Source organism: Podarcis liolepis (assembly GCF_965112155.1).
Source record: "Podarcis liolepis genome assembly, chromosome: 1".
Lineage (NCBI taxonomy): Eukaryota > Metazoa > Chordata > Lepidosauria > Squamata > Lacertidae > Podarcis > Podarcis liolepis.
The window spans coordinates 60,972,222-60,984,751 of NC_139554.1; positions in this window are offsets into that span (position 1 = coordinate 60,972,222).

Sequence of the window (12,530 nt, forward strand, 5' to 3'; positions counted from 1 at the left end):
ACTTTGCTAGAGGAAGAGCTAGGCAAACACAGCTGATAACGTATTTACAAAAAACAAACAAACCCAAACGCACCCAGCAATCTAATTAGAGAATTGAGGTGAAAGTTGGAGGGGAAACAAAGGTGGAGAGAAGGAAAGCGATTTACCAAACTGGTTTCCTGCAGTTTTATCCAGCTCCATCTCAGTTCAGAATCTCTCCATTAAGATGGTGGTTGCAATATAACCTTTTGTCCAATGGAAGGAGATAATAAAGGAACAACACTGATAAGAAATCGTATGCTTTTCACAGCATTAACAAACTCCCTCAGAGCTTGATATGAGGAAATTGCCATTGATATCAGCCAGAATGAGCCAGGACCAAGAACAGAATAAGCTGCTTTAGAGCAGAACACATTATTTCTCCATCTAGCCCGGTATTGCCTGTACACTGACTGAATGTGGTTTTCCAGGTTGCAGAATTTCCCCATCATCTGCTACCTTATCCTTTCAACAGGTGACAGCAGCTGTGATCTTCCGCATGGGAAGAATGTACACTTCCGCTGAGTACATTGAGTCAGTGGTGATGGGTGACCATTGGGCCATTGGGGCAGAAAGCAGGGAGACCACTAGTAGCTGATGCCAGACAATGAGAAGCAGGAAGGGCCTGGCTGACGGTAGACTCAGACTTGATGGGGCGTTGCCCTATTCACCCTAATGGACCAGCCTTTACTGGGCATTGACCTTCCCTATTATTTTAGTAGCATGATGTTAATGATGTTGCAGGTTGGACATTTCCTGGATGAGGCATACTTTGATGAAACAGCGCGAAATAAAACTAAACTCAACAAATATACTCCTCTTCCATATTGAGGCATTTCTAAGTTCAGTACATAAACCACCCCTGTATCTGGTCAACAATGTCAGTTTGCATTTTCTTAGAACAGGAAATATTGATCTGATGTGTAAAGATCTTTCCTATTCTAATTGATTCAAGAGGGTTCTGGAAGCTTCTGTGTGTGATACAAGTTGGTGCAAGCTGGAAGTTTCTAGCTGACACATAAGTTTCAATTCTGCCTAGAAACAGGCATAAAATTTCTGATGTTTGGGTTATTCCTTCAGAGAAACTGAACAGATGGTTTAAACTGGTTCTGTTATCTCTTTCACTCAAGGTCATGCTGACTATAATAATAGGCCAGAAGGAGCCTGAGTTTCATTTTCTGTCTCTTTTTCCTCCTGGTGTGGTGTTCTGTACATAGTATGCTTAGTGTTAAGGTTTTAGTCCTATTGTAAGTTACTGTAAGTTTAAGTTAAGTCTGCTGCAACTGGATTTTCTTATGGAAAGTGCCAGTCCTGAATGTATTGGATTTGCAACTTTTATGCTCATTTTCCTTCAGTAGCAGTAAAACTCTGCTGGATGAAATATTAATTGCCTCTGGTCTATTTTTGGGGAATCCTGCAATGTGCTGAGTCTTTTTCTACTCTGCTAACTATACGCTGGAATGTGCTCTGGATCAATATGAGCAGAATTCTTGACAAACCAATAGATGAGGTCCTACATATAGTAATCACCGCCAGTAAATCTCTCCCTGCACAGTGAATTGTAGGTTGGCTGAATATTGCAGCATCACAACTTCCCCTTTGACTTCTTTATGGTGATCGAAAGGAGCAATTTATTATTTATTTCTTCTATCCCACCCTTCATTGTGTTATTTCAAAGTTAAACAACAGTGCAAACTTAAAACCAGTAAAATATCACAACAATCTATAATTCACCTCATTTTAAGTTCAGCTATGAAGCATCATATATAACAGAAGCCCAGAAATGCAGTAGAATTGATAAAAGCCTAGGCAAACAGGTGGACCTTGGCCTGATGTCAACATTTAAACAGTGATGGTATGAACCTTATTCCCTGCAGAAGGGCATGACACAGCTGTTGCATCATTTCAGAAAGCAAATTTATTCCTTCTGATGTACACATTGAAACCAAGTTAGAATCCAAGGGAGAAACCATGCACACATTGTTTAGCGCTAGAGGTGACTTACTTCCTGAGGTGAAAGAGGTAGGTGCCATTCCCCCCTCTCCTCACTCCTCACCAAAGCCTTGCTTACCAGGGTTGAGTATCTGTGCTTTCTGGTGACATCTTGTGGAATTCTTGTTGCCAGAAGAAGCTGCTGACAGGCAACCCCAGCGGCAGGGGTTGGTGGAGTGCCTGTAGGAACACTGCCTTGCTGGATTCAGCTACTCAAAGTAGCTGCTTCAGCCTGTCTCATGGGGCGGGCTCTCATGGGGCGGGCCGGCCCTGTCATTGGGCATTTCAGACTATATAGTTGTGTTGAAAAAGAAAACCACCAGGAAATGGAAAATCTTGAAGTTAAAGTCCCCCTGCTGGTAAAAAGCTGCAGAATTGATAGCACTGACACCTAGGACCCAACTGCACACAATGTTAAATGCATACCGTGTGTGTGTGTGTGTGTGTGTGTGTGTTTTCCTCTTTAAAAAGGAGTTTTCAAGAAGCATATCAGAATTCTGACTACAGCACACAGGGAGAAGTTCTTAATCTGTTCCTCCTAAGTCACGATCCTGGTGAAAATCTTCTCACCCCCAGATGCTGCTATTCACTCATGAAAGTATTGTGGATTGGGGGAGAGTGGGGTTTTCTGTACTAGAAACTCACTTTCTATATAACAAAAAAAAAGTGCTTTCATAGGCTGCCACCGCAGCCTGAATAAACCTCTAGGCTGTCCAACTGCTGGGGAGGCTTTCCTGCTCTAGAAATATTAAAGAGCAAGGAGTTTAGGATTTACTTTCCAAAGGGAACATTCACCCTACCCCTTGTTGTTCAGTGTTAGATAGCAGTGACAGTTCTGAAGATTTGTAACTATTGTTGCATGCCACTCGTTGGTATAAGAATTCTGAAACAGCTTGGTATCATGTGTAATGCAGTTATGCTTCATCACTGCAGGTCTAGCGGAGTATAAAATGTCATTCTTAAAGTGTGTTTATACTCAGAAAAATGATATTTTCATGAAAGGTAATATAGGCTTCCATACTGATTCTCCCTCAGTGCATATAGCTCAAACTGGCTGCATTGAGAGGACAAATATACAGGTATAATGTTTTCTTAAATGCCATACTTTGCTTAATCTGACATATCTGCCTGCAGAATATAAGAGACAAGTTGTGCTTCTTTTTTTCTTTTTTATGCCATTGCCCACAGAAACATGTACATATATAACATGAGAATGAAATACTGTATACTGTAAAATTCAAGTGTGATTGTGTGTTTATTTTGCTAGGGCTCACCATGACTTTTTCCTGGGATTAGTTTTCAGTGTCAGGTTCAGAATGGAAAAGAATGGAAGGTATAACTGTTTGAAAATGTGCACATTATTCAGTGCCTGAATATGTAATTTAAATGGACAGGTCTTTGGACAGATGTGCCTCATACAGGCATGCTTCTTTGGGCCCCTGAATTGGCTGCAGTTCTCTGTTGAAAGTAGAGTCAACAGCAAACTCTAGGAGGTGAGTTGTTGTGCCGTAATGTGGAACAGTCCTGAACAGATGGACTGAGCAATATGCAACTACTTCTTTGCCAGATGTGAGTTACATGGGGTAAGGATTTGGTGGGCCAGATAGCCCTGCGGACCTTGCAGTGCAACATTCATTTCAGAAATTAGACACTGGTGTGTGCACATTTTATCTAAGTCCAGCAAAATTCATTAAAAATATAGTTACTTTTCTGAAGAGAATCATAGTTATCTCCTGTATTTCTTCCGTATGAAAAAATATTTCCCGTCTCCCTCACTAGGAGCAGTGGGTATGCCGATAAACTGTTGGTTTAATTAAAAACTAGCCTCTCTCTTGTCTTTGAAAGCTTTGGTTTAAATCAGATTTCTGTGCCGTGAAAATATTGCTATTCAAATTAAATTAATTACACTGCTATCAAACTGACAGATTTATATATGTGTATGGGCATATCAAGTACAAAGTCACTTAACTTACAAAGCTTGTTGTTAAACTATTTCTTTCTAAGTTATCTTGCTCTGCAATTTGTTCCGAGGCCATTTAAAGGACTGCTTCCTGTTACTCATGAGTAAAGATAGCAGAGCTTTCTCCTCTGGTATCAAATGATCCTAGGGTGGGAAAATAACACTGCTCTTCAAAGAAACTGAGGCATTTCTTGACTTTTGGATAAAATTGTGGCATGCCATGGCATGCTCCACAATTCCTTTCTGTCAGATGAAGGATGCAAACTGAAGCATAACTAATTTGAAGACCATTCCACTGAAAGCAATGCAACTTACTTCCAAGTATATCACCTGTCTCGTGCAGCGACAGCTCTCTGTTTGTGGAAAGGGGCTTCAACAAGTGTATAAGTTTTTGCAGGTATGCAAAGGCCAGCTCCACTGCAGCAGTTAACCCTATTTTCCAGCCACCGCCATTGCTTTCCAAGGTGGACAGGGGTAGCTATGACACCATCCAGCAACACACTTTGCATTCTGATGAACTTTCTTTTGCTTTATTCTTGCACGCTGTGTGACTTGTAGCTATTACAGCCTTCCATTCTGGCAGAGCCAGTATGTTTGTATTTTAGATAGAACCTTCCAGGCCACAAGAGTTTTAGAGAATTCTAGATGAAAGAGTGGGTTATTGGGGTCCTAGAAGTATTTCTGGATGGTGGTCAATCAGATAGTTACTTTGGGCAGAATACAACATGGCGCTCTTACAATCAGTCTGCCTGAGCAAACATTTCAGCTTTCCAGATGGAATGTTCCCCCTCTCCCCCCCCTGTGCACCGTTCTATAAGTTTTCCCAATCCCCCAAGAAACCATTTTTGGGGTCGCAGCAGCATGCGAGGGTGGAGAAGAGGAGGAAATCTCTGTCACCTTGCACAGGGCTTCTGCTGATGGGGCTGGTTAGTTGAATACCGCCCCAGTCATTTAAACTCAATAATACAAAAGGGCTTTTAATGTTGACTGCAATGCATCAGAACACAACACATCTCCCTAAAATGTCTATAACTTTAATCATCAGTACACAGGGCCAGAGCGGTAGGGGAACACCATGCACATGTTTTCCTGTCAGTCATCTAGGGTGGCCATATTTCATGAAGTTAAAATCCGGATGATTGGCGGTTCAACAAAAATCATTGGGCCTTTGGGGGGAAATCACCAGAAAAGAGAAGAGGCGGCTGTGGCAGAGGGGCGGCAGAGGGGCAGCTTCAGGTGCTTGGCAGGCTCTGGCAGCTACAGTGGCACTATGACTCCCAAATTCCACCTGGGTCTCTCATCAGGAGACCCTGCTGCTGCCACCTCTAGCACTCTCAGCCCCACCGCTACTCACAAACTTTGGGCTCCAAGAAAGAAGGGGAAGAGGATGGGGATGTAGGACCCCAAAAATAGGACAGGTTTGGGATTTTCCGGACACATGGCAACCCTAACTATGCTACCTGGGAGGGAGAGGGGGAAGAGTGAGGTGGCAAAGAGTGAGGCATGGTGCAGATTGGCTCCACTGCTGCACCTTCAGAATGCCACGTCAACCCTCTCTCTCATGGTAAGCACAGTGATGTGGCTGGTGGGAAGCCAGATGTGCACGAAGGTGTGTGTGACGTGACGCAGGTTTGTGGCTGAGTTCTCACCTAAATCCCCCCATGGAAAGGTGGTGTTGAGCCCAATGGGTCACACGACATAGTCAAGGAGAGAGTGGGGGTCCTGGCCAGGTGTGTGTGTGTGGAGATTGGGTCAGCTTGCCTGAGGGGGGGAAGCTTGGTGGGGGGTGCGACATAAGTCGAGGCCCCCATTTTGGGGTGGGGATGACTTGGGGGTAGCTTGCCTCTTAGCATTGGTGGGGAGCCCATGTGGCGAGAGGCAGGAGCCTTCGGGGGTTTTGAGTTTGGAAGGAAGTTTGGGGGGCAGGAAGAGGCTCAGGGTGGAGATGAGTTGTTCTTGTTTTTATTATGTATTTTGTGTTTTTATGTTGTGAACTGCCCTGTGACCTGTGGATATAGGGCTGCATCATCATACAGTATCACCACCACTCCTCTTTAATGGCCACGCCTGACAGTACAACATTATTGGCACAATCAGGGTTGCTGATATTTAACTAGTAGACATCTGGTTATCTGTGAAGCATTGCTTTGAATTTTCATAATCTGTGTTGCTCTGTCTTTCTCTCCGTCATTCTGCGATCTCGAGACTTTCAAATCTGTTGTGATCTAAAGTAAAAAGTTATATTTGTTCCTGCAGAATAGCACTGAATTTTGTAGAGTGCCTTCTATAGCTTTGCACTTCCACACCTTGCTGGGTGGTGGTAGGGAGATGAGAAAGAAATTTGGTTTGGTTCGTATTTTAATGGAAACCTAATTCATGCTTCCCAAAACAGTCTGCTATCTTTAACAGAAATACAACTATCTTTCGAACTTCATGCCTCTCCAAATTTTGCAGTGCAATTCTCCAGCCAAAAATGTACGTGTTACGGAAAGTGTGCATAAAAAAATGAACATTTAATGAAAACATCATATAAAACTGCAATGTGTTAGGGGGAATGCTGGTTAAAACTGTGTATATTAGAAAAATTGCATTGAAAAATGTATGTATTCGGAGAAATATGCATTAAAATGCTGGTAAATTTTCATGAGGCCTTTTAAAAAATGCAAACCGATGAGGAAATGTGGGAAACCATGCTTAAAATGGGGAAAATGAGAAATTGAAAGAAATAAAAACTGACAGATTTGTGTATCCCTAGGGAAGTGTAACCAAATCATTGCCTGTCTTTGCCACCTAGTGGAAAGCTGAATTTTGCAATGCCCCTTCCTAGCAATAAGACTGTGGACTCTTCATTAGGGGAAGAGTAAGCAGCAAGGTCAACTTTCCTAGAGGAAATGCCCTAGGAGATACACCACAGGAGATTCGGCTGGTGAATCAGTTACATCCTCAAGGCTTAACACGAAATCAGTTGTTCCTTAACTGCCTTTTTATATTCCGTATAGTTCAAAGCACATAGGGCAGCTTACTTTTGTTCAGTAACGCACATCAACCTTTGCTTTCCGGAAATCATAGTGCTTCTGCTGCAGTGCTTTGTGAAGCAGGATCTTGTAAAAGAAAATTGACAATGATGGAGTGATGACTTAAATACAGATTCACAGAACTGGAAAATGGTGGGTTTTCTGAATTAAAAAGAAAAAACAGCAGGTGGAATAAAAAAAAGAAGGTAGCAAAGGACCTCTGAAGTATTAAGAGCTCAGCAGCGATTGAACTCAATGGCTCCTTCCCTCCTAAAATACGAGCAATGCTATTCACTTTATCAAAGGGTGTGTGAGCTGATCACACAGTTGAATAAAGCCAGAGTGGGAACCTTTGTTCTGTTGAGAGCTGCAGTCCCCTGAGGCTTATCTCTCAGGGGGGCCATGTGGTGGCGATAGGAAAGGGGAAATGGAAGCCAACAATGGGCAGAGCCAGAGCAGAAGGTAGGTTAGACCATACCTCCCTCCCTCTCTTTCTTTCTCATAGGAGGGACACTTCATACTTGCCAGAATGCTGACCTCATGTGAACCTCAAAAGCTGCAGGTTGACCACCTCTCGAATTAATGGACATTAGACTCCACCTTGCTGTTTTTATCCTCGCCTCTGTATTGGATCTGAAACAGTTTTTGGTGGGTTTTTTATGTTTTTATTGTTGATGTTTTTAACCACTTCTAGATGTTTCATGGGAAGTGATTCATAAATGAAATGGGAACACTCTGTGTATCTTCAGAAGTCAGTAGAATCGGGCCTCCTGCCATGGGATTACATTGTAAGAAGTTAGTCAACTCGGCTGTGAGCCTGGTCCAGACCCAGCAGTCCTTGGCAGGATCAGGATGAGACTCACGGGCGTAAGAGAAAAGAAGAACTCTGGTTTACAAGGGAAACAGTCCATGGCAAGCCATCAAAAGGCAACCTTCAAGACAGAACATATGCCGAAGCAAACAGGTGAAGGGATAAAGGTCCTGAAAATAAACAAGTGGAGGCTCACAGGGACAGAACAGACAACAGCTCAGAAAAGGAACCAGGTGCAGCTAATTAAAGCTTTTCCAAAGTGCTAGATCCATTCACACACTAGAATGTTAAGCAGCTTTTAGGAAGGAAATATTCCAAACTCCAGCACCAGTCAGGAGACAGTCATGATTTATTTTACCCTGCTTTGTTGAGGCTTATGTTAGCTAGCTGCACAGTTGAACACGAGGACAGGGCTCGTGGGCAGAAGAAGGAATCAAAGCAGAACCAGATTTTCTCAACCCTGCATGACAAGCTACTTTTGCCTGGAGATTCTGAAAAAGGTCTGCCTGCCTGTCACTTGGGGGTGTTAAGTTTCAGCCTTAGATCAGATGAGGGGCAGTGTCATCAGGGGTTGCTCAAGGGGGACCTCAGTTTAAGAATTCCCTTGTTAAACATTAAGTGCACTGCTAAAAAGGAGCTTTCATATATATATTGAGGTTGGCAATATGGTACCCATGGGTCACATGCATCCACAGAGGACTTCCCTGATGCCCACAAGGGTTCCTTCACCCTCTCCTCAGTGCTTGAAAGTTCTGCTTGAAAGCATCATTCTGTTGTAGATAACAGAATAGGTTGTGACGTGTGTTTGGCTTCAGGGGAGTGTGTGATGCCCACAACAGTTTATCTGTTTTGCAAATGTACCCACAAGCCCCAAAGGGTTGGCAACCCCTACACAGCATAACTGGCCAGCTTTAGAATGCATTCAGCCACAAATATCAAGCAAAAATTCAAACCATGAGTCATATTGGAGGAAACTTTCTTGCAGTCAGTCGGTAGGCTGGGGGCTGAATGTGAACCAAGGTTAGTTTTAAGTGCATCTGAGAAAAGGAGCAGGATATTAGCATGCCAGGATTTTAAAAATATTGGTCGTACAAAGAGCCATTTACAGATAGTCTCTCCAAATCAAGAAACAGCGTTTGACAGATTCTGCAGATGTATCGTTGTGGATATTGTTACTGCTTGTCCTATCTCTGGTCTGCAAGCTGATAAGCTCTGTCAGCTGGTCGCTGCCAGTAGGCATCTGGCTTTAAAAAAAAGCTGTTAAAGGAAAAGAAATATGTCCATGTCTCTGCATTCCCTTGGCACCAATGAAAGTCACCGTGTACTTAAGTTTTCTTTCTTGCCATCCTTAGAGCAATCTTTGGAGTTGCATTTTACCTGGAACCATTTTTCCCTCTTCACAAATGATTGCTGATAGGATTTGATAAGGGCATGTCCAAACTGTTCTCATTTGGGGAATGGAGAGAGCCGATTCCCCACATATCACTTCAGACTAGACTTGTTTGATGTTGGTCCATGTAGCTGACAGAAACTATATGGCTTCCTGGCCACAGGGGGAACGGACCCTACCTGCCTAGACTGTGTATAGGAAGCTGGCATCTGTATGTCTTAAGTGAAAAGGCTATTGCTTGCTAAGTTTTGATCTAAGTTTTGTTTTTCAGTGAGAGAAGAAAGAAAATGAAGGGAAGCTTGGAAGGCCTTTGATCATGTTCCAAAGCAGAACGGCTATTCGCCAGTTTCCAGGCCATGGGATAATCTTGGCCTGGATGCAGTGGCCTCAGGATGGAACAAACAGGCATAAATGTGCCAAGAAAGACCCAAGCTTTCCTAAAGAGCTAAGCCAAAAAGATTGCCTCGTTCTCAAAACAGGTTTGCTGGCACAACCCCCGTTCATTTCAGTGAGGCTTGTGTTCACAAAATGCTTGAGGGACTAATCTGGATCTGTCGTACTTCTCGATTAGCCCACTGTCCGTGGTGGAATAGGAGTGTGTCAGATGGCTGTTTCTTACTTAGGTAGACATATATTTGATGTGATAAATATATAGCAATTCATTTGCCATGTGGGATCTAAATCCAGTTGTCTTCTCTTAAGGTGCCGCTTGTATAGTGGAGAAACTGCTGGGAAGTGTAATCTCTCTCCACTCCATCCCAAACAACAGTCCCATGTATTGAGGACTGTTGTGGATGGCCTACACTGAGAAATGGTGGAGGGAGTGTGACCCTGCGGATTCTTCTTGATCTCTGAGTGGCTTTTGATGCCATTATCCAAGACATTTTTCTCAATCACCTGGGTAAATGGGGAGCTGGAGGCACTACTTTTCAGTGGTTCTGCTTCTACCTGGTAGAAGCTTTTGACTAAACAGCAACTGGATGAAAGAAAACAAACTGAAATTCAGTCCAAACAAGACAGACAGAAATACCAGTGTTATGGCTTTGACCCTGCAGCTGGCAGTTCTTCTGTGCTGGGTGGCCTCATACTCTTGAAGTATGCCAAATGCCACTGCATCCAAGTTGCCAGGAGCAGCCTTTCTGCCTTGACATCATAATGGGGCTACATCTGGGCCCATCACTAGTCTGGGTGCAGACAACCTTCATAAGGCAAATGGAGTGTCTCTCCAGATGTGCATCTGCATAGGCTGTGCATGTGGAAGGCTGCTTCTCTGTGTGGTCATATGGATGGATTGCCATATGGATTTGACCCTGGGTTCTCCAGTTGTTGTGTCTCATTCTACATTAAAAACCATTCACAATCCTCGTTATACATTCTGCATGGTACCTCGTTTTAGCCAAGTGTGATGTAAAGTGTTCTGAGGGAGCCTATTTTAATATTATGCAACTTATCATCAGGCCAATCCTTTAAAAGTGCATTTAATACGTATTGCATTATGCTGAGTGCACTCCAGTTATGTGTATAGCTATGAAAGCAATTGCTGACTCTAAATGAATAGTGAACTTACTGCTACTTCCAGAAAATGCTATTTACAGGGATAAACAGTCACGAGCGGACTCTCATGAATAAATTTATTTATCTTTTGTATTTCTAAATGCAAGTGATATCATACATGTTTCCTCTCAATATTGCAGCCAAGATGTCACTGGCCTTTATTTTTTTAATGCACGGTGTCATTGCCCCTCTCATAGCTTACTCATGGCTGTTGAAAGAAAATGGGTTCCTGTGTCTCATCTCCCTCTATCCAGAGGGATGGCAGCGTGAGAAGTAGCTGGGGATTTTCATCTGAGAGATTTAAAGTGCTACCCCAAATCTGTATAAGTTTCACTGCAAAAGCATAGCTGCTGAGTGTCCTGATCAGATCTCCTGGTGTCTTTTTCGAAACATAAAAACAGCCCGTGGAGGGTGACTAATAGTCCTGCTTTTGGAGGTGTCTGCACTGCCCTTGTCTTTTCTCCTCCCCTACAAGGAGTGTTTGTGTCACAGGAGAGACGAGGAATTTTTACTGGAAAAGCATGCAAGGGAAATGGTTTAACTCCTCTTTCCCTCAGTGGTGAAACCCCAACCCAATATGAGGCTGCAGCTGCTTTTAAACACTGAAATAACTGTTGGGTGATTCAATCTCAGATCTCCTATGTCTCAGATTGCTTGGCCATTGAATCTGAGGATTAAAAGTTCAAGGGGGCCACACTTTGTAATCTCACAATGCACAATCTCTCAACTTCACAAAGTAGGTTTTCGTACCCTCCTGATCCTACAAAAACCTGCACGCTTACCCGGGAGGAAGACCCATTAAACTCAGCGGGTCTTCCTTCTGAGCAGACATGGCTCGGATTGCACTGTTCAGTCCCATTCATTCCCATGGAGCTGACTTCCATGCCAGAGGCTGAGGACCAGGATGCTAATTTGACTTCGGCACACATCTGTGTTTTAGTTTAGAAAACACACAATGATACTACAGTGGACGCTCGGGTTGCAAACGTGATCCGTGCAGGAAGCACGTTCGCAACCTGCAGCGCCACGTGTACGAACACACAGGTTGCGATTTGGCTCTTCTGCACATGTGCAAGTGCCGAAACCTGGAAGTAACCAGTTCCAGTACTTCTGGGTTCAGCGCAGTGAGCATCCTGAAATCACACAACCCAAAACGTCTGTAACCCGAGGTATGACTGTACATGGTAAAATCCTGCTGGGGTTAGCATGAAATGCAGCAATTTCTGTTCCATTACCAAACAGTTTGCTATGCCGGCATGTACAAGGCAGCTGCCTGAAAGCCGGCTGTGTTCAAAAGAACTGAGGAAAAGGTCTCTTCTTGATGGTTGTTAGCCAGAGCTCCATCGTAGTTATGCAGACAGAAGGTTCAGTCTGACCTTGAGACATAGGTATTTAAGTCACTACTGTGCCATAAACTACTCAGTTGGCTCCATGCAGTGTAAGTTACACTTTCTGCTTCAATTCCCCAACTGAATAACTGAGATATCATCAGGACTGTTGTGGTTACAAATGTGTGATACAGATTGGTGTGATCTGGGGAGAGTCTAAACTCTAGAGGGTCAGATGAGGAAGCCTGGGGGGCTGCATTTTGCATGTAGGATGGAAGTACCCCACCCTGTTAAATAGGATTTATGAGGGTCACTCGTGGTGCAGTTCTCATTCCCTTGACGTCTGTGAGAATATCAATAGAAAGAGGGCTGACTGAAGTGTATGTCAAAATTAAATGCTTGTCAGGGATCTTACGGAACATAGCACTTTACTTAGATTTGTATAGATTAGATCACGTTTTTA